Source organism: Polypterus senegalus, chromosome 11, assembly GCF_016835505.1.
Source record: "Polypterus senegalus isolate Bchr_013 chromosome 11, ASM1683550v1, whole genome shotgun sequence".
NCBI lineage: Eukaryota > Metazoa > Chordata > Cladistia > Polypteriformes > Polypteridae > Polypterus > Polypterus senegalus.
This window is the reverse complement of record NC_053164.1, coordinates 126,850,973-126,870,902: the sequence shown is the minus strand read 5'-3', so window position 1 is coordinate 126,870,902 and position 19,930 is coordinate 126,850,973. Positions and strand designations below refer to the sequence as shown.

The window sequence follows — 19,930 nt, the reverse complement described above, 5'->3', positions numbered from 1 at the left end:
AAATAAACTACAAGTAAGCAAAGCTTTAGAATACTGATAGTGAGAGATTCTGAGGAGATAATAAGCCAACTTCTGCAAAATCCTACAAACTCCAACAAAGCAAAGCAGCAATTGTATGAAAACATTTACAACTCTGCGTAAGTTTTGCAACAAAAGTATAGCCTTCTGATGATTACTGTCCACAATTATGTTTTTTTTTAAATTTTCTCTATGTTATGTACATGAACTTTCATTGAAAAAAGACTTCAAGATGTTAGAAAGAGATCCGACAAAATCAGAGGCCTGGGAGGTAAAATGTATGAAGAGAAGCGAAACACTATAATTTATCAGATTTTAACAACTGCAGATTTATCACACAGCTAAGAAATAAATTCCAACGTTTAAGAAGTCTGATAAGGTTATAAAAATGTACGATTCAGATTTGTGACAGATTCAAATTCTATCCAGGGAAAGCAGAATTATTGCACAAATGACAAGGCACAGCATTAAAGTCCACGACAGTTCTGCTCTAACTGAAGTCTGACTGGATGAGAGTTCAGTAAGTCAAATCTGCAGAATGCAGAGCTGGCAGGAGTTCAGATTCTGTGCATTTCAAGAGCGACATCTGTGAAGTCAGACATCAAGGAGGTAACATTACATTTTTCTACAAATGAATGGGTCATCAGCTTTCAAGAAGCCATTAAACAGCACCAATACGCAGCTCACAATATTTTGTTCTAAAGAACACGATGCAATGTCTTATTTTAATTCCAACACACCCTTCCATTTTTGATCGGCATGTTTTAGCAAATCCCCAAACTTGCGTCTAATCCAGATATACAGCCTCTTTATTTTTTTGTGAGTTCTCCTCACATGAAAGCAAATATTTAAACAAGTTGCTCCAAGAAAGCTCTTTTACTTACAGACACCTGCCCTTTGTGTGAAGGAGTGTGATCCTGCTCTCCAGAGTCACGCGGGAGCCCCGTCTGCTCTTCTGCCACCCTGTCAGGCCTCTTCCACTGTGACCGGTTAATGTTTAACAGAGCTCTCAGCGTGGAGAGGTTTTGCTCTTGTGGACCCGCCTCCTTCCAGTTCCCTGCCCTCATTAATTACCAAATTAATCCTTCAGCATGAGCAAGCATCTCCTTTCACCTCTACACACACTCCTACAGATGTAAACAAACAACCGTTCATATAAACTTACACACAGCTCTCTCATACCCACACAAAAGCTTTCATACAGGCATGGCCTCCTCATAAACAAGAAAATGCTCACATCAACTTAGGTTCAAAGTCTCTCCAACACATAAACATAAATATACGCATAAACTCTCACACCCACACAAATGTGTGCACACTCATTCTGCTTTAGAATAATATGTACTGTATATATACTCATATAATAAAAGGGAAAAAAGAATCTCTGTCACATCTGAACACACAAATACAGTTTCTGGCTGCCTCATGTACACACACTGCCTGAAAATTCATATGTGCAAAGAAAAGAATAATCTCATTCAGCATTATGGGTTGTTTCCCTAGTGAGGGACAGGAGTCAGGCTGTTGGTTCCTTGGTGGCAGATATTGTACAGTGGAAGCTGTCTGTCAGTTAAAATGGCCCACTGATGATAGTGGACAGTGTGACATAGTGGTTAAGACTTTAGACTTAAATCCTTGAGGTTGTAAGTTCAGATCTCACTACTGACATTGTGTGACCATGAGCAAGTCATTACACCAGTGCTCTAACTGAAAACAAAAACATCAGAAATATAACCAATTGTATGTCAAATGTTAGGTTAGTAATTCTTCTATATAAAAGCGGTCGGGATTGTCCTTCCGTCCCGTGAGTTTCACACACGCCCCGTCCATTTTGCAGTGCACGATGGGATTTATAGTTTCGTTTTTCCAGGTAAAAGATGATTTTCTTCTCCAGACTGTGCGATATCTTCTTCTTCTTTCTTACTATATAAAAGTGGTCAGGATTGTCCTTCCGTCCCGTGAGTGGAAATCGTAGCAGTAGTCCGCTTATTACAGACTTACTACTTGCAGCTTGCAGTACGACATGATGTGAGCAGAGTTCTGGTGCTCCCATCGTTCCCTTGCTTTTGTGTGCGATGCATTGGAGAAATAGACAAAATTATGTCTCTAGAAATAATTAATGTTGATGGAGTACAAATGCCTCACCGCGTAGTAAATATCAGGGGGGTTCAAAAGGGCGACCTCAATATAGAAAAAAAGTTTAAATTTCATCACAAAAATAACAGAAACTACGAGTATTAAAGTAATACTGCTCAAATGCAATATAACCAAATTAATGCGTTTGTATAAAATATCAAATTGATCTACATATTGAGCCTAGTAACTTTACTTGTAATTTTATGATGAAAATCTTGTGTCTACATAAACCCTTCTTGCTTCATGTATGACGGTCACTCCCAGTGTGTTATGACTGATGTTCTTTTTACCCACGTGTAGCTCTTTGCACTTTTCTACACTAACCTACAAGTGTTTGCCCAGTTCTGAAGCTTATCCTTTTGAATTCCTTTTGCTGTCTTCTCAGTGTCTTCCATTCCTCCAATTTTAGGGTCATCTGCTAATTTCCACAAGTTTACTAACTGTATTGGAATGTATAACATTAATATAAATCAGAAAAGTAATGGACCCAGGACAGATCCCTAAGGCACTTCACTAATGACCTCATTCCACATGGAGCATCGCCCTCTTATCTGTACTATTTGCCTTCTTCTGGTTAACAAACTTGAAATCTAGTTTTGTATGTTACCTCTGATGGCTCCAGCTTCTAGTTTTAGAATTAATCTTTTGTGTGGGACCATAAGAAAGGCTTTTTGAATGCATAAATAAATTATGTCATGTGCTTTGCTTTTGTAAACTTTAGATTTTTTTTGCTTTTTGTCAATCATAATTTCTAGCTTGTCTTGGAAATGCCTGTTAACTGAAAACACATCATTGTTTCAAGAAACGATGATTTAAATATTGAGTAATGTGTTGATGTAGTAATTAATGATGCTGGGTTTTCTTCACTTGCATGGGCTTTTGCACATCCTGCCCAAGTCTTTTCGAGTTTTCAAACAATCTTTTGTCACAAAATATAGCTATGAATGTTAGAATAAGCCCTGCCTGGGGTTTGTTTCCTGCCTTGCGCCCTGTGTTGGCTGGGATTGGCTCCAGCAGATCCCCAGAGTTAGGATATAGCGGGCTGGATAATGGATGGATGGATGGATGTTAGAATATGTAGTGTCTGTAAATTATCCCATTGAGGGTAAGTATAGGGTAAAGGCCCATTATCCCATCTTATTTACATTGCTACCAGGAGTAGCCTGGATTAGCACCAGATGAGCTCAATAGCAAGTTCAGAAAATGGATGCTTTGAGGAGAATTATGGGTGTCTGCAAGTTCTCAGTCACTCTTTTGTCCATTTGTTTTTACTGTTGGACTGGTGTTACTTTGATTATAGTGTTAATTACATGAACATAAGAATATTCTTGTACACTTGTTAAAATTTCTGGTAGCTGCCTTGTACCAAAGATATAGTAGTATGATTGTGTTACAAAAGAACTTTCAAGCCTTTTTCCTTGCTAGAGTTTCAGACTAGCTAACCCCTTAAGACCGTAAAGATGATGGTTAGGCTTTTTTTACCTCACAAGAATGATTTGTTATAATAAAGAAAAAGGAGCAATGCCAGAATAGTTCCAGATTGCCTTACTGTTCACATTATTCAGGGGATGCATGTGTCTCCTTTATTTCATTCTGCTCTTGGTCACACTTTCAGTCTTCTTATGTTGTTTTACAGAATTATATCCTATGTGTTCGCAATGTTTGTGTTACCACACAGTTCACTCAAAGTTCTAAAAATGACAGGGAAACAGAACAAGGACAAACAGCACCTTGTACAAAAACCCCTAACCAGCTCTTAACATCAACCTGGTAAAGGTGCTAAAAAATGACAATCTCATGAACAATCCCAACTAGTGCAAGTTTCACTCATCTGCTTGTACATTTAACTGCTTTTAATGACTTGAAAACAAACATCACCGTTCTGAAAAGGAATGAATAAATAAGGAACCAAAAGTAAAGCAAAAGGGCAGGGAGTAACCTGGAAAAGGCACAAAGATATTGTGTCTCCGAAATGCTGTTTTTGTTTTCTCTCAGTTTTTTAGGAGTTCCTTCTAATTTGCTCAACAGAAATATATATTCTATTGGGTAAATGATTTATCTCCATTAAAATATTAGAGTTTGGCCTGGGTCTTCTCAATGGATTTACCTCCTTTTTAATTTGGTTATTGTTTGCTTTTTATGTATTTTATTTTTAATGCTTAAAAATACATTTTTGTCTTATTACAATTACTGTATATATATATATATATATATAAATTAGTTTTCCTGTAACATGTATGTATAATCCTAGTAAGATCAACAAAAATATCTTCTAATTTCAGCCGTGTTTTCCACAGGCAGAGTAATACACACAAACCTAAAATCGAAACTTTAGAATAAGTAGGAGTCGGTCAATCAAGGTTAGGCTTAGGGTTAGGGTTTTGCGGACCAAAGTAAGATAATTGTGAGACTTCTTGTGTGGAGTTCTTAAACAATGTCTTTTAATTGTTTTGCCAGGTAAAATCCTTCCTTCATTTTAAAGAAAGCTCAGAAAAGGAGCATTCATGCTCATCACTCTTTAATAAGATGGAGTCTATCATACTACTAATTGATAAATGATCAGTGGCAAAGCCTCAATGGGGGACACCATTAGAAACCAGCAAGACACTCACACAGGGTGATGTATCAGTAGAAACTTTAGTAGAAACACCTAGTTGATCTAATAGATCTGTTCAGGTGGCACACAAGATGGATGGGCATCCAAAAAGGAATTGAGAAAATACTTTACCTAAATGAGAGGCACCAAGTGGACAGAAAGGCATCCCAGCAAAAGAAGGAAGGATGTCACACCCAGACAAGGCTTCCCTCATAGATTAAAGACATCCCAGCCAGAAGAAATGGTTCCTTACCCAGGCAGGAAGCCCCAGACAAATGGACAGGCATCCCAACCTGTAGCACCGTCCCTGACTGGGATAAAAGAAGAGAACAGAGAAGCACTTTCTCTGGGGGGATGTTTATGTTTATCCCCCTAATTGCTAGGTGACAGCGGCCCTCTATATTGGCTCCCATTCAAGAACAAGCAGGGAATGCAAGGAGTTGTAGTCCAGCAGCATAGCCCTGTTGGGGTCTGTGGGGTCTGCGATGTGTCTGTTATATGAGACTTCTGTGTGACCTGGAAGTACTTCCAACAGGCAGCTGCCCTGACCCTGGAAGTAATCACGGGTCCTCAATAAAAGGGACTTCATTACCTTTTCCAGAGAAGTCAGAGCAGTGCAGTGGAAAGAGAAGAGGTGAATTGGAGGAGAGATAACTGTTGTTTTTTTGTGATTCATTTGTAAGGTATTGTAATAAAACATCCTTTTATTTGAACCCGGGGCTGTCTTGGTGCATTCATGTTGGTGTTTGAGGCTCTCTGGTGTCCCCAAGCTTTCCCGTCTGTTTATAAATTTCAATGCTCCCTTTCATTCTATTTTTAAAGTTGGCTCAGCTGGGTGTGTCATTCTTCATGTATAGATTCTTGAACTTGTCTTTTGTTCCTTCCTTCTTTACATCATACTCTAATTTTGAAGTTTTGACATTCTAGAGACTTTCTCATGATTCACATCATTTCCTTTATACAAACAAATTGCATCTGTTTATTCTTTTTGTTTTAATGACACATTATGTGCTATGAAGAGATAAATTACCTCTTAATTAGCAAAGATTTATATAGCACCAGTATAACAGAAAAAGTACATAGCAGATGATATAAAAACAGGATCTAAGGAAAAAGTTACCATTTGCAAACACCTCATTCACAAACCTGCACCTTTTGCTCCTTAAGTAGAGATGAGTCAATACATGAAATAAAGTAACTAATAAAGGCACCCTTGAGCTGATAAAGACAACAATAACAGAAAAATATAAAAAACAAAAAAAAAAAACTTTAAACATACATGTGTGTATCTGACAATGTGCACAAGCATGTTGACAACTACAGTATGACAATATCCCTATAAAGCAGTGGTATTGGGAATCCAGAAGACTAGCAGTATCACAGTCAGCAGTAAATTTACTAGGAAAAGGTGAAAAGGGAAATAAATATAGAAAAAAAAAAATCACTGAAATGCAAATAAAATCCTGTTATTAATTATCTTAAGCCCCATTCTTTCCAGCTTGTTTAATGATTGTTTTTAATTATTTCCTGGTATCTTCTACCAAGTTTAACCCCTTTGCTAACATCCTCTCTTTTGGTGTTAGGTTACTCTCTTCAGATTTATTTCTCATGTCACAGACAATTAGCCCCCTTGAGGCCTTTCTGTCTCCATCTTTCTGTGGGGTGTGAAGGACAGCCGGGTCCCAAGCCCGGCAGGGACGCCCCTGCTGCTTATGTTCCAGGGGAGCCACCATGGGCACTCCAGTACCTCCCCCGGGATGCTTGGTGGCAGCCTCCATGGTTGACGGTGACTCCCCAACCACCCGCAGGGCTCCATGGGAGACGAAGTCCTCCACAGCCTGGTTGTAGGCTCGGATGGCCGCTAGGGGGAGCTCCATGGACTCGGCAGCCTGGCTGGACGAATCTTCAGCCCCACCTGGAGGTGCAATTAGGACCAGGTGGTCAAGCACCTGGAACACTTCCTGTGGGTTATAAAAGGGCCAGCCACCACCACTCGAGGAGCCAGGGTCGGGAGGAGGAGGACTACGCTTGTGGAGGAGTGGTGGAAGAGAAGAAGGATTGTTGGTTGTGTTTATTGTGCTTTGGGACTGTGTTTGGGCTGTGTGGCACGGGGAAGACTTGTCCCACAGCTGAAGAAACAATAAAAGTCTTTGTGTTTTTATAAGTGCCTCCGTGTCTTTCTGTGTCGGGTCAGGCACCTATATAGTGCCTTTGTTACAGGGGTTATATTTTTTATGATGATCTTTGGTTAATCTGAGTATTGCTTTTGAGTAAAATGTCTATTCTGTTGATGGTAGTTTGTCATTGGAGTGTAAAATGTCTGCCCATTATGGCAGTGACTTCTTGCTTTGAGCCAATTCTTGAATCTAGTGCTTCATTGATTACCCTGGAGCAGCCAGCAAATGGAAGTACAGGTCAATCACGAGGAGCCAAGTACCTGAAGAATTACTGCAAGGAGACAGCACTTGTGAGACAATGTGGAGCTGCAGTATTAACAGCGACTTCGATAGAAGCATCCTGTCTTTTCCACAACTTCCTAGGGAGCACAGTGTAGGGGGCTGGGCATCACGTGGGGTGGGTCATTTAAAGAAGAGCACTGGGATGGTGAAGAGGTCTGGCGGTAAGTGTGACTGCGAGGCGTAGACTGCGTGTGGATTACAGGAGTGAGATGGAGTAGCCAAAATAATGTGTGTGGCATAGCAGACATGTAGGTAAGACTCGGGAGTCCTACTGACTCACATGTGGCAGAAGGGATTGTGAGACCACATTGGAAGGTGCTTGATTAGAGAATAACCCAGCAATCATCCTGAGTGTCCAAGTAGATCTGACACATGACTTTTCCAAGTGCTTAGTAGTATATTTTTATTTGATTGCATTCCCCTAGCTTCTGACAACGGGGATGTTTGAATATGTGCACTAGAGTTTAGCAATCTGCCTGTTTTGTGTTGAACAATAAATATGCCCAGTTGTCTGAGGGTTCAGACCTGCATGTCATGTGTAGTCTTTCTCTCTTTATGTGTATCTTCCTCTCCTCTGGGCATGCTCATTACATCAGTGGCAGTGTCACTTCTGCTCAATGTTTTATGACATTATTTCTCCATTAAGTTAGAATTAATTTGAATTTTGTATTGGAAATTCATACCAACATGTGCCCGTCCACATCAATACAAATGCATTCATTAAGATTCGGTTTGGGTGACAAGCCTGGTATTATTCCTAAGTTTTTCATGAGAGATACTGTAGAAGCAGATTTAAGTGGTGAACAAATTTAAAAATACTTTTGAAAAGGATATACAATCACAGGAGAAGTGTGCAATTTGCTGCTCAGATACTGCTTTAGGTGTTTAGACCATCTAGCCTTACTTAAACACTCTTAAGTTTTCATTTTATTCTAGCTATAAATTACCAATTATCTAACAATAATTCATGCTTTCAAAATGTTTGAAAAAGACATGTGTTGAGTCTTCAGGTTTTTACTTTTTTGAGCTGATTTTACCTGAGAGATTAGCAGACAGCATTAGCCAGTTTTACTAATAATGTAAACAGGAGTTGCTGTCATGTTCTTCTCTTTCTTTTTAGCTACTGTTGCTGGAGATTAAGCTTTTTTGTTTTGCTTTTTTTTACTTTAAAGGAAAACAAGCTTTGTGCATTTCTTTGTTTGGCGGTACACAGGTTTATTATCTCTTTGTCATGGCAAATGTATAAAAGGTTGCAATTTTCCTCATTTCTCCCATAAAACAAGCTGATTTTCCAAGCAACCTAGTAACACTGGAAACGATTTTCGTAGCTGTCAGGATTGGAATCCAAAATATGATAACCAAAATGAGCCATTTATTTACATTAGAAAGAACAACTGAGTGATAATATTGATATAGAGAGGTGCAGCCAAATTTGAGGATGATATACTGAGATGAAAGGGAACTGAACAGCCAAAGCAAAAGGCAGACCAAAAAACTCATAAAGTCAAAAAGTAGCAAGAGTAAAAACCAGAAAGACTAAGAGTATAGGGTTTTATTTTTCCTTTCATTTGAGGGAAACACATTTTCAGTTGCAACTTTCTTGATTACTCTATTAAAAGAACCTAAATTTCCCAAGGAAGCAAACGCCCCCACTGGAAACAGTGACCAATCAATGAAAAGTGCCTATCATGGTGAATATAAATTATTTGTATTAGATAAGCAGCATGGTGACTCAATTGTTAGTACTTCTGCTTCAGATTTCTACTGCAGTGTGTCTTAAACTGTGGGTTGTGATCCAAATTTAGTCACACACATATCTGTGTTGGGTCACCACATAATGGAGTAAAATGAGCTGAGTTCTTCCAAGTGTAACTTCTGTGTTAAATGATATACCACATGCTGCTTAGCATAGTATTTATTGTGACAGTATATGAAACAGGACCGTTCCAGCATCTCAGAGAGCTTGTATTTTTATGGCACGGAAATATAATAAGTATTCCCAAACACCTATTTCACAACATATTATACAATCAAACTGGGAAGACTGTCTGTAGAGACACATATAAGAAAGGTGGAGAGAAGCGGAACTGAAAAATACAAGCTTGTAAGGAAAGTGCCCCAGTTGATGGATTCAAATGTTCAAATGTCAAGGTATGGGACAAAGATGTGATTGTTTTAGGGTGTTATGAAGTGTGAATAAAATGTGTTGGTATCTATCTATCTATCTATCTATCTATCTATCTATCTATCTATCTATCTATCTATCTATCTATCTATCCATCATATAGTGCCTTCATGTCTATCTATCTATCTATCTATCTATCTATCTATCTATCTATCTATCTATCTATCTACAGTTCCAGTGGTCAAGAGCAACAGATCAGTGTCTCATTATGTTTTCACCATTATGCCATACATTAAACATAAACCTGCAGCAGAGATACAAAGAAGGTTTTGCAGAAAGTTTAACAGTCTTGGCAAGGAAAAGATTCTTCTTGTAGTACTTAAAGTGGTTTGATTAGTGTTCATCTACTGATAGTGTGAAGGGTGTATTTCTTAGACCACTGAAAACCACACAGACACCAGGGAATGTCAAAAGGTTTGGATAAGCTGTAGACATTCTGCATGATGTCTGTATGTAGTTTGGACTATTTGTCAAATTATTCAGCAAAATTTATCCTGTCACCCATATTCAATGAAAAAAGTGCATCCTTTTTTTAAAATCTTTTCTACTCAGTTGTTTGAATTGCTAAATGGAAACAGCAGTATGTTAAACTCTTTGCAGACATATTTAGAAAAATGTAATATTAAGTTGGAGATCACTTGAAAAAACATTATTAAAAAATGTTATTTAAAAAAAGTGTCAAAAAGCTGCATCTATTCATTTTTGAACCAGTTCATTACTCAACTGGTGCCATGAGCTAAGTATATTAGTTAAGTGACTTTTCATACAGACCCTTGAAAAATCATCAAATCTTTGACCCCATCCCACCCACTAATAAAAATTCTTTCTCTCTGCTTTACTAAATCTTATATTAAGCATTTCCACTGGTAGTGATATACCTCCGAAGTCTACTCCTGTTTAAAATTATAATTGTTGTTTTAGATTAAAGTCCCAGACTGTGTAGAGTTGTCATGTTCTCCCCATGTGTGTGTGGGGGTTTCTCTCTGAAGGCTACGTTATTTTCCGACTGTTCAAAGACAAGTTAGTTAGACTGGTATGGCTAAATCGGACCTTCTATGTATGTGTGTGCGTGTGTTTGTTCACCCTGTGGTGAACTGGCATCCTGTCCAGGTGATTTTCCTGCCTTGTGTACTGTTCTTGCTGGGAAAGGCTCCAGCTGCACTGTGAACCTGTCCTTGATAAGCGTGTTTGGAAAATACATAGATGAAGTGTTGTTTTAACAATCTGTTTGATTCCCACTTTTCTCTTTGAGCAATATTCTTGTGGGAATTGTGCTTGAAAGGAATCAAAATCATTTACTTTTTCATAATAAAGGCATTGTTATATACCTCCTTTTGACTCCACTATCTTTATAATAATAATCCTGTTCTTGTGTCCCAGCATTTTCTAATTTGGGTCCCCATATTAAAAAGCTTAAGAATCCCTGCTCTACCGAATTGGGTTTAGATCCCAAATGCCATCCATCCATCTGTTTTCGAACCCGCTACAGTTAGTTCCATAAATATTTGGACAGAGACAACTTTTTTCTAATTTTGGTTCTGTACATTACCACAATGAATTTTAAATGAAACAACTCAGATGCAGTTGAAGTGCAGACTTTCAGCTTTAATTCAGTGGGTTGAACAAAACGATTTTATAAAAATGTGAGGCAACTAAAGCATCTTTTTAACACAATCCCTTCATTTCAGGGGCTCAAAAGTAATTGGACAGTTGACTGAAAGGCTATTTCATGGGCAGGTGTGGGTAAGTCCGTCATTATGTCATTATCAATTAAGCAGATAAAAGGGCTGGAGTTGATTTGAGGTGTGGTGTTTGCATGTGGAAGATTTTGCTGTGAACAGACAACATGCGGTCAAAGGAGCTCTCCATGCAGGTGAAAGAAGCCATCCTTAAGCTGCAAAAGCAGAAAAAACCCATCTGAGAATTGCTACAATATTACGAGTGGCAAAATCTACAGTTTGGTACATCCTGAGAAAGAAAGCAAGCACTGGTGAACTCAGCAAGCAAAAGACCTGGATGTCCACGGAAGACAACAGTGGTGGATGATGCAGAATCATTTCCATGGTGAAGAGAAACCCCTTCACAACAGCCAACCAAGTGAACAACACTCTCCAGGGGGTAGGCGTATCGATATCCAAGTCTACCATAAAGAGAAGACTGCATGAAAGTAAATACAGAGGGTGCACTGCAAGGTGCAAGCCACTCATAAGCCTCAAGAATAGAAAGGCTAGATTGGACTTTGCTAAAGAACATCTAAAAAAGCCAGCACAGTTCTGGAAAAACATTCTTTGGAAAGATGAAACCAAGATCAACCTCTACCAGAATGATGGCAAGAAAAAAGTATGGAGAAGGCATGGAACAGCTCATTATCCAAAGCATACCACATCATCTGTAAAACACGGTGGAGTCAGGCAGTGTGATGTCTTGGGCATGCATGGCTGCCAGTGACACTGGGACACTAGTGTTTATTGATGATGTGACACAGGACAGAAGCAGCTGAATGAATTCTGAGGTGTTCAGAGACATACTGTCTGCTCAAATCCAGCTAAATGCAGTCAAATTGATTGGGTGGTGTTTCATGATACAGATGGACAATGACCCAAAACATACAGCCAAAGCAACCCAGGAGTTTATTAAAGCAAAGAAGTGGAAAATTCTTGAATGGCCAAGTCAGTCACCTGATCTTAACCCAATTGAGCATGCATTTCACTTGTTGAAGACTAAACTTCAGACAGAAAGGCCCACAAACAAACAGCAACTGAAAGCCACTGCAGTAAAGGCCCATAAGCCCAGCATTAAAAAGGAGGAAACCCAGCATCTGGTGATGTCCATGAGTTCAAGACTTCAGGCTGTCATTGCCAGCAAAGGGTTTTCAACCAAGTATTAGAAATGAACATTTTATTTCCAGTTATTTAATTTGTCCAATTATTTTTGAGCCCCTGAAATAAAGGGATTGTGTTAAAAAAATACTTTAGTTCCCTCACATTTTTATACAATCGTTTTGTTCAGCCCACTGAATTAAAACTGAAAGTCTGCACTTCAACTGCATCTGAGTTGTTTCATTTAAAATTCATTGTGGTGATGTACAGAACCAAAATTAGAAAAAAGTTGTCTCTGTCCAAATATTTATGGACCTAACTATATATCCTAACTACAGGGTCATGGGGGTCTGCTGGAGCCAATCCCAGTCAACACAGGGTGCAGGGCAGGAAACAAACCTCGGGCAGGGCGCCAGCCCACCGCAGAGATCCCAAATGCAATGTGTATATTCTAACTTTGTCCATGTGCTATGTTTCTCCAGTACTGAATTTGAGGCCTGCTGTGAGAGAGTATAGAATGTGCCCTTCAGTGCACTTTCTTGAACACAACATTATCTATCTAATGAGAAAGCAGCTGAGACAATAGATGAATATACAATAGAAACATCCATTCATCTGTCACTTTAAAGACACTGTTTTGTTCCATTATTCAGTATGTTCAGATGCCATTTGTAAAACTCTGCTGGATGGGACACTGGTATATTACAGGATACATTAGCCAGGGAGGTTCAATTTAGAAACTGGCCATTTGGAATTTTGGCTGGAAATTAGAGGATTCTGAGAAACCCATGTGTGCACAAGGAGAACATGTAAGCTGTACACAGAAAGCAGTTAAAATATGATTCAGAGTTTCTTGAAGCAGTAGTGCTCTCCACTGCACTGCTATGATGGCTTTGTTTCTCTTGGTCTAACTCAATTTTACAAATGTACATATAGGGAAAGGGCATTGTAACTGGCTGATGTAATGGGATCCTGTTGAGTCATGTCTATTAAACTCTATAAAAAGTTATTACTGACTTTTAATTGGGACAGGAAGAGAATATTTGGATGGCTGATCTCCAAATTACCTTCTTATTTAGCATTTGTATCTAATGGCTTCTTTCTGCAGATTTACTATTTGTTTGAATAGGAACACATTTTCAGTTAAGGGAGCCCATAAGTACATGGCACAGTTCAAATACATGTAATTATGTGGATAATGTATACAACATCTCTGCAGTGCTTTATTATCTCATTAGATGGAAAAAATAGATGATGAGCTCCAGAGAGGAAAATACAGACAGACAAGAAAACGCGAAGCAAAAAAATAAATATCTTTCAGACAGTTTATACAGTATGAGCAGACAGAAGTACACTGAAGAAAACATACTTGGTTCTTGTCATTTTATATTGACATTCAATTGTTATCGCTTATTTTTCAAACCTACTTTTTCTAATTAAGGGTTGTAGGAGTCTGGAGCTCATCCTAACAGGAAGGTAGAATCCCTCCTTAGACACACTGCCTGTCCATCACAATTTAAAATTGCAAACCAATGTAAACTGTAAATTAACACTTATGTCAACATGTCAGTCAGTCAGTCATTGTCCAACATGCTACTGTATATCCTAACACAGGGTCACGGGGGTCTGCTGGAGCCAATCCCAGTCAGCACAGGGTGCAAGGCAGAAACAAATCCCGGACAGGGCCTGCCCACTGCAGAGCACACACACACCAAACACACACTAGGGACAATTTAGGATCCCCAATGCACCTAACCTGCATGTCTGGACTGTGGGAGAAAACTGGAGTACCCAGAGGAGAACATGCAAACTCCATGCAGGGAGGACCTGGGAAGCGAACCCAGGTCTCCTAGCTGTGAGGCACAAATTGAAATCTCTTAAAATCCATCCACCTATCCATTTTCTAACCCGCTGAATCTGAATACAGGGGTCTGCTGGAGCCAATCCCAGCCAACACAGGAACCAATCCTGGGCAGGGTGCCAACCCACCACAGGACACACACAAACACACACCAAGGCCAATTCTCTGGATTGTGGGAGGAAACCCACACAGACACAGGGAGAACATGCAAACTCCATGCAGGGAGGACCCGGGAAGTGAACCCAGGTCTCCTAACTGCGAGGCAGCAGCGCTACCACTGCACCACCGTGCCACCCTCTCTTAAAATCTCTCCACAAATTAAATTTTAATCATTATATAACACTTAATCCAATTTAGGATCAGAGGTGCCCAGAACCTATTAGTCTTTCATGGTAGAATTGGGCCCAAATAAGTAAAAACCCCAAGGGGGTCAGTTCATCCCAAAGACCAATCATTCATATAGGATCTATTTAAAATTACCGATCAATAAACTCTGTAAAAACATTTATATTAATATTAAAATATATGTAATACCTAATATTGTTACTTGTTCTTAGTTCTACACATACAGTATACAATGTCTCAGCAGACTGAAGTAATAATCCCTTTAAAAAATTAAATGAAAATTTTTAGGAGTACCTTATGTGATTATAGGCAAAGAAACAATTTGTGGGCTTACTGTATATGTACAAAATGATAAAATACATCTGTATGAAAAAATATTTGAAGTTGAGAATTACATAAAGACTGGCCTTCAACCCCTATGGTATAGAGATGAGCAAAATAAGTAGCTGATGCCCCAAAAGTCACTTGAGATGGAGATTATTATTAGAGGATTTGCCAGGAAAAACAAACATAGAAGTTAGACTGGAGTGTATTGCAACAAAGGGATCATGGATGTTTTTTAAAGAGCTTTAAGAAGAGTTTTTTTTTCTAAAATCAATCTTGAGCACCAGCACCATGAGAAGATGCAACTTGCAACCTAAGTTGAGAAATAGATTGCAATCATCGAGATACCACAAAACAATGATCAATATGAATGAGATGATTGTTCACTTCAAAGTCATGCTTACAAAGTGTTCTTCCGTATTATTCCATTATTTTAGTACTGGGTGGAGTAGCTGGGTGGAAACTTTAGTAAAATAAATAATTACTCTCCCACTCTCTGACATGTCAGATCAGGAATAGATTTGGAAACTGTCTTAACTTGGAGCTAAATTGACTCTCTAATAACACAAGATCTCAGAAAATGCATCTCTAGCAGAAGAGGTATTTAAACAGTAACATATGAAGAAGAGATTAAATTTGTTTGTCTTTGTACATACTGTGTATTTTCTTTTTGCAGTTTTGGTCCTGGCAGACTCATGAAATTCATAGTAATGGCACAGTTAATTACTAAAAAATATGTTTGGATTATAAAAATAACAATTCAGTGATTTTGTTTACAGCCGTGCTCATGTGCCAACAGCATTAGCTCTGAGTTGCTGAGATGACTCATAGAACAAGAAAATGGGGACAGATTGTTTTGCAGAACACATAATATATTAAAAGCTAAAAGGAACTGAAAGGAAGAAGGCTGAAGTTTACTGTGCTTAAACATGCAGTATGTGTCAAAAACTATCTGCCTGGAGGGTGGACCAGAGCTTAATGACAAGAACCTGAACCTCAAATGCTGCATTACTGCACATGAATATCCAGAGCTAGCTGAGGAAAGCTGTAGATGTCTGGTTGTTGGTCTATGGGGGTCAGTAAAGGGTAGTGTTGATCAATGGAATTAGCCAAAATGTTTTTTCACAGTGAATAAGCTGTGTTTGCTGGTAGTTTTGTTCACCGAAAATTTTTCTATAAATTTGCCATGCAGCCAGCTTAGACAAGCTTTTTTATCCCTGCACCTCATGATGCTTTGCAATGCTAGTGTGACATCATACTATTGTGACAGCCAAAAAAATGAAGCACACCCCCGCACCCACTGCTATGTATGTAAAGCTGGTACTAGTAGAGGGCTTCTTGGTAGAAGTGGGAGAAAACAAGCAAGCATCAGAGAATATAAAAAAACTGTACTTTTCAGTTTCAGAGGGGTGAATACCTGCTATTGAATCTGTAGGGGGCAAACCTTAGTGAATTCCTGATTCCTGTCTACAAATAATTTTACTGTTCTGATGTTTAATTCTATAAATTTTACCGTAGATAGGCACATTGGCACAGTGGTTAGCACTGTTGCCACACAGCTCAGGTCACATTTTTGGCCACAATAACTAGTACAGCATAGTTATCAAATATTTTCCTAGCTGTTTTAAAGACTATTACACCATTGTAATCCACTCAAAATTATTTCAGTTTTTCCTTCTCCATTGACTTCAATGTATTTTGCTGAGTTCTGAGAAGTTCCTGAACATTTTTGCAATTTTGCCAAACTCAAAACAAAGCAAAGGAAGATAAGAGTTTGTTGTTGGATGTTCTGCGTTAATAAAAATCAATTCAGTGAACAGGAATCGAAAACTTATTTTGTGAGATTTTGCAATTATGTTGAAATGCTGAAGGAGCTGCATTGCATCTTTGTGGACCTGGAGAAAGCATATGACAGGGTAACTCGAGAGGAGTTGTGGTATTGTATGAGGAAGTCGAGAGCGGTAGAAAAGTACGTAAGAGTTGTACAGGATATGTACGAGGGAAGTGTGACAGTGGTGAGGTTTGCAGTAGGAATGACGGATGCATTCAAGTTGAAGGTGGGATTACATCAGAGATTGTCTCTGAGCCCTTTCTTATTTGCACTGGTGATGGACAGGTTGACAGACGAGATTAGACAGGAGTCCCTGAGGACTATGATGTTTGCTGATGACATTGTGATCTGTAGCGATAGTAGGGAGCAGGTTGAGGACACCCTGAAGAGGTGGAGATATGCTCTAGAGAAGAGAGGAATGAAGGTCAGTTGGAACAAGACAGAATACATGTGTGTAAATTAGAGGGAGGTCAGTGGAATGGTGAGGATGCAAGGAGTAGAGTTGGCGAAGGTGGATGAGTTTAAATACTTGGGATCAACAGTACAGAGTAATGGGGATTGTGGAAGAGAGATGAAAAAGAAAATGTAGGCAGGGAAAAATGGGTGGAGAAGATTGTCAGGAGTAATTTGTGACAGACGGGTATCAGCAAGAGTGAAAGGGAAGGTCTACAGGATGGTAGTGAGACCAGCTATGTTATATGGGTTGGAGACGGTGGCACTGACCAGAAAACAGGAGACAGACCTGGAGGTGGCAAAGTTAAAGATGCTAAGATTTGCATTGGGTGTGACGAGTATGGATAGGATTAGAAATGAGTACATCAGAGGGTCAGCTCAAGTTGAATGGTTGGGAGACAAAGTCAGATAGGCGAGATTACGTTGGTTTGGACATGTGCAGAGGAGAGATGCTGAGTATATTGGGAGAAGGATGCTAAGGATAGAGCTGCCAAGGAAGAAGAAAAGAGGAAGGCCTAAGCGAAGGTTTATAGATGTGGTGAGAGAGGACATGCAGGTGATGAGTGTAACAGAACAAAATGCAGAGGACAGAAAGATATGGAAGAAGATGATCTGCTGTGCTCCTAATGGGAGCAGGCAAAAGAAGAAGAAGAAGCTGTCTAATACAAATAAATATTTCAGACTGAGTGGTGCTTTTATCCAATGAAGTCCATAAAGTTTAGAATTTTTTTTACCATCCTTGAGCTCAGCTGTAAATTAAGCTCATAAGTCATTAAGACTTAAATGTAAAGACGCCTTACTTACATCCCACATCAACCCACAAGTCATTGTGTCAAGTAATCTTACATCTTTAAAGGATTTTTAACAACAATGTGCAGAGGAGAGATGCTGAGTATATTGGGAGAAGAGTGCTAAGGATAGAGCTGCCAGGGAAGAGGAAAAGAGGAAGGCCTAAGCAAATGTTTATGGATGTGGTGAGAGAGGACATGCAGGTAATGGGTGTGACAGAACAAGATGCAGAGGACAGAAAGATATGGAAGAAGATGATCTGCTGTGGCAACCCCTAATGTGAGCAGCCAACAGAAGAAGAAGACCTGCATGTGTAACTTGTTCTGTGAGGCACCTATCTTTGGCTCTGACAGATATCTTCCCATCAGAGTTTCTTCCAGTTTCCAGTTACCTTTGAACTTTGTAGGACACTGTACTCACTGAAACTTAGATTTTTTTTTTTTTGCAGTTTCTCTAAATGAAAGGCTAAGGGCCGATTTATACTTCACGCTCAGAACGCGTACGCGGCCGCATCATGGCTGCCACACGTTCCCAGCGTTCATTTCGCGCGTCCTCTAAGCAGGTCCTCAGAAATTAACGCGACGCGTGTGCGAGTTGCAGTACCAGCAAAAGTCGGGGGGCGCAGTGTGCTAAAAGTCGGAGCGTGGCGTCAGAGTCTCTGTTTACTATCTACATGTGACAGCAAGCCTCTATGGAGATCCTTCGGGGATCGATATGCGCGCTTTGCTGTTTGATGAATGGCTCAAAGTGGTGAAGCAAAATGCCGACATACAGATGCATTCGTGGTGCTTTTATATTCAAGCGTCGCATATTCCCGATGGTAATGACACGATACATTTTAAAAGTCTCACATACCATCTTTTGTGCCGTCGATTTTTTAGTTTTTTACTTTACCTGCTGTCTGGTCCAAAAAGCTCGTAGCGATTAAAACTGGGATGACGTTTACGATGGTCTGCTTTAATAATAAAGTAAAATACGAGGTTAAAGTGGACATTTCGAGATTAAAACCGAAATTTCCACTTTAATCACAAAATACGTTTTCACCGTGTCTTTTATTTTTCTCAGTGGCTCAAATACAGCGCTATACATTATGTTGCCGATGTGAAGTTGCAAAAAAAAAAATAGACGGCACAAAAGATGGTATGTGAGACTTTTAAAATGTATCGTGTCATTACAATCGGGAATATGCGACGCTTGAATATAAAAGCACCACGAATGCATCTGTATGTCGGCATTTTGCTTCACCACATCGAAGCATCCATCCCGTAGGATCGGCATAGAGGATTTCTGTCACATGTAGATAGTTCCCAAACGTAATGACACGATACATTTTAAAAGTCTCACATACTATCTTTTGTGTCGTCTTTTTTATTTTTTTATTTTTGCAACTTAACAACAGCAACATAATGTATAGTGTTATATTTGAACTATTGAGAAAAAAATAAAGGACACGGTGAAAGCGTGTATTTTGTGATTAAAGTGGAATTTTGGCTTTAATCTCAAAATGTCCACTTTAACCTCATAGTTTACTTTATCATTAAAGCAGACCGTCGTAAACGTCATCCCAGTTTTTAATCGCTACGAGCTTCTTGGACCTGACAGCAGCGGAAAGCAGCAAAAGATCACCACACAGAACAAATTAAATGTATGATATTCCAACTCTCTGCACATTTAGAATCTTTAGATTCATACTTGATATCACTTTCATGATGAAATGCATTAAAGTGTGTATGTTACATTTTACATATAATTTCATTTAAATAATGAATACTGTTAATAATTACACACATGGGGGTGACACGGTGGCAGAGCAATAGCACTGCTGTCTCGCAGGGAGTTACGTTGCTGGTATTTCCTGCTTGTATTCCACACTGTGCTCCGGTTTCCTTCCAAAGATATGCAGATTTGGGGATTTGGTGCCGCTAAAATGACGCTAGTGTATGTGTGCTTGTATATTGTATGATTGTATATTGTAGTGTATGTGTGTCACCTTGCGATGAGCTGAGACCTCGTCCAGGGATTGTTTCTCAGTCGTGCCGAATGTTTGCTGGAATGGACACATCCCTGGATTGATGGATTTAATCAATAAACAACCTTTTCAGAGATATTGCGGT

General features: G+C 39.2%; 1 protein-coding gene across 3 annotated transcripts in view; it reads right to left on the bottom strand.

The window, feature by feature from the left end:
• sorbs3 (sorbin and SH3 domain containing 3) overlaps positions 1-19,930 on the bottom strand; it is a 275,634-nt gene that overhangs the window by 211,664 nt on the left and 44,040 nt on the right. Inside the window, exon 1 of one of the 3 annotated variants that reach the window (XM_039769613.1) lies at positions 903-1,010. The exons of 1 other annotated variant lie outside the window; for it this stretch is intronic. The gene's annotated coding sequence lies outside the window, so the exon portion shown is untranslated. Of the gene's footprint in view, positions 1-902; positions 1,011-19,930 lie in introns of those variants that run through there. One more of the 3 variants, XM_039769616.1, reaches the window with a different exon arrangement.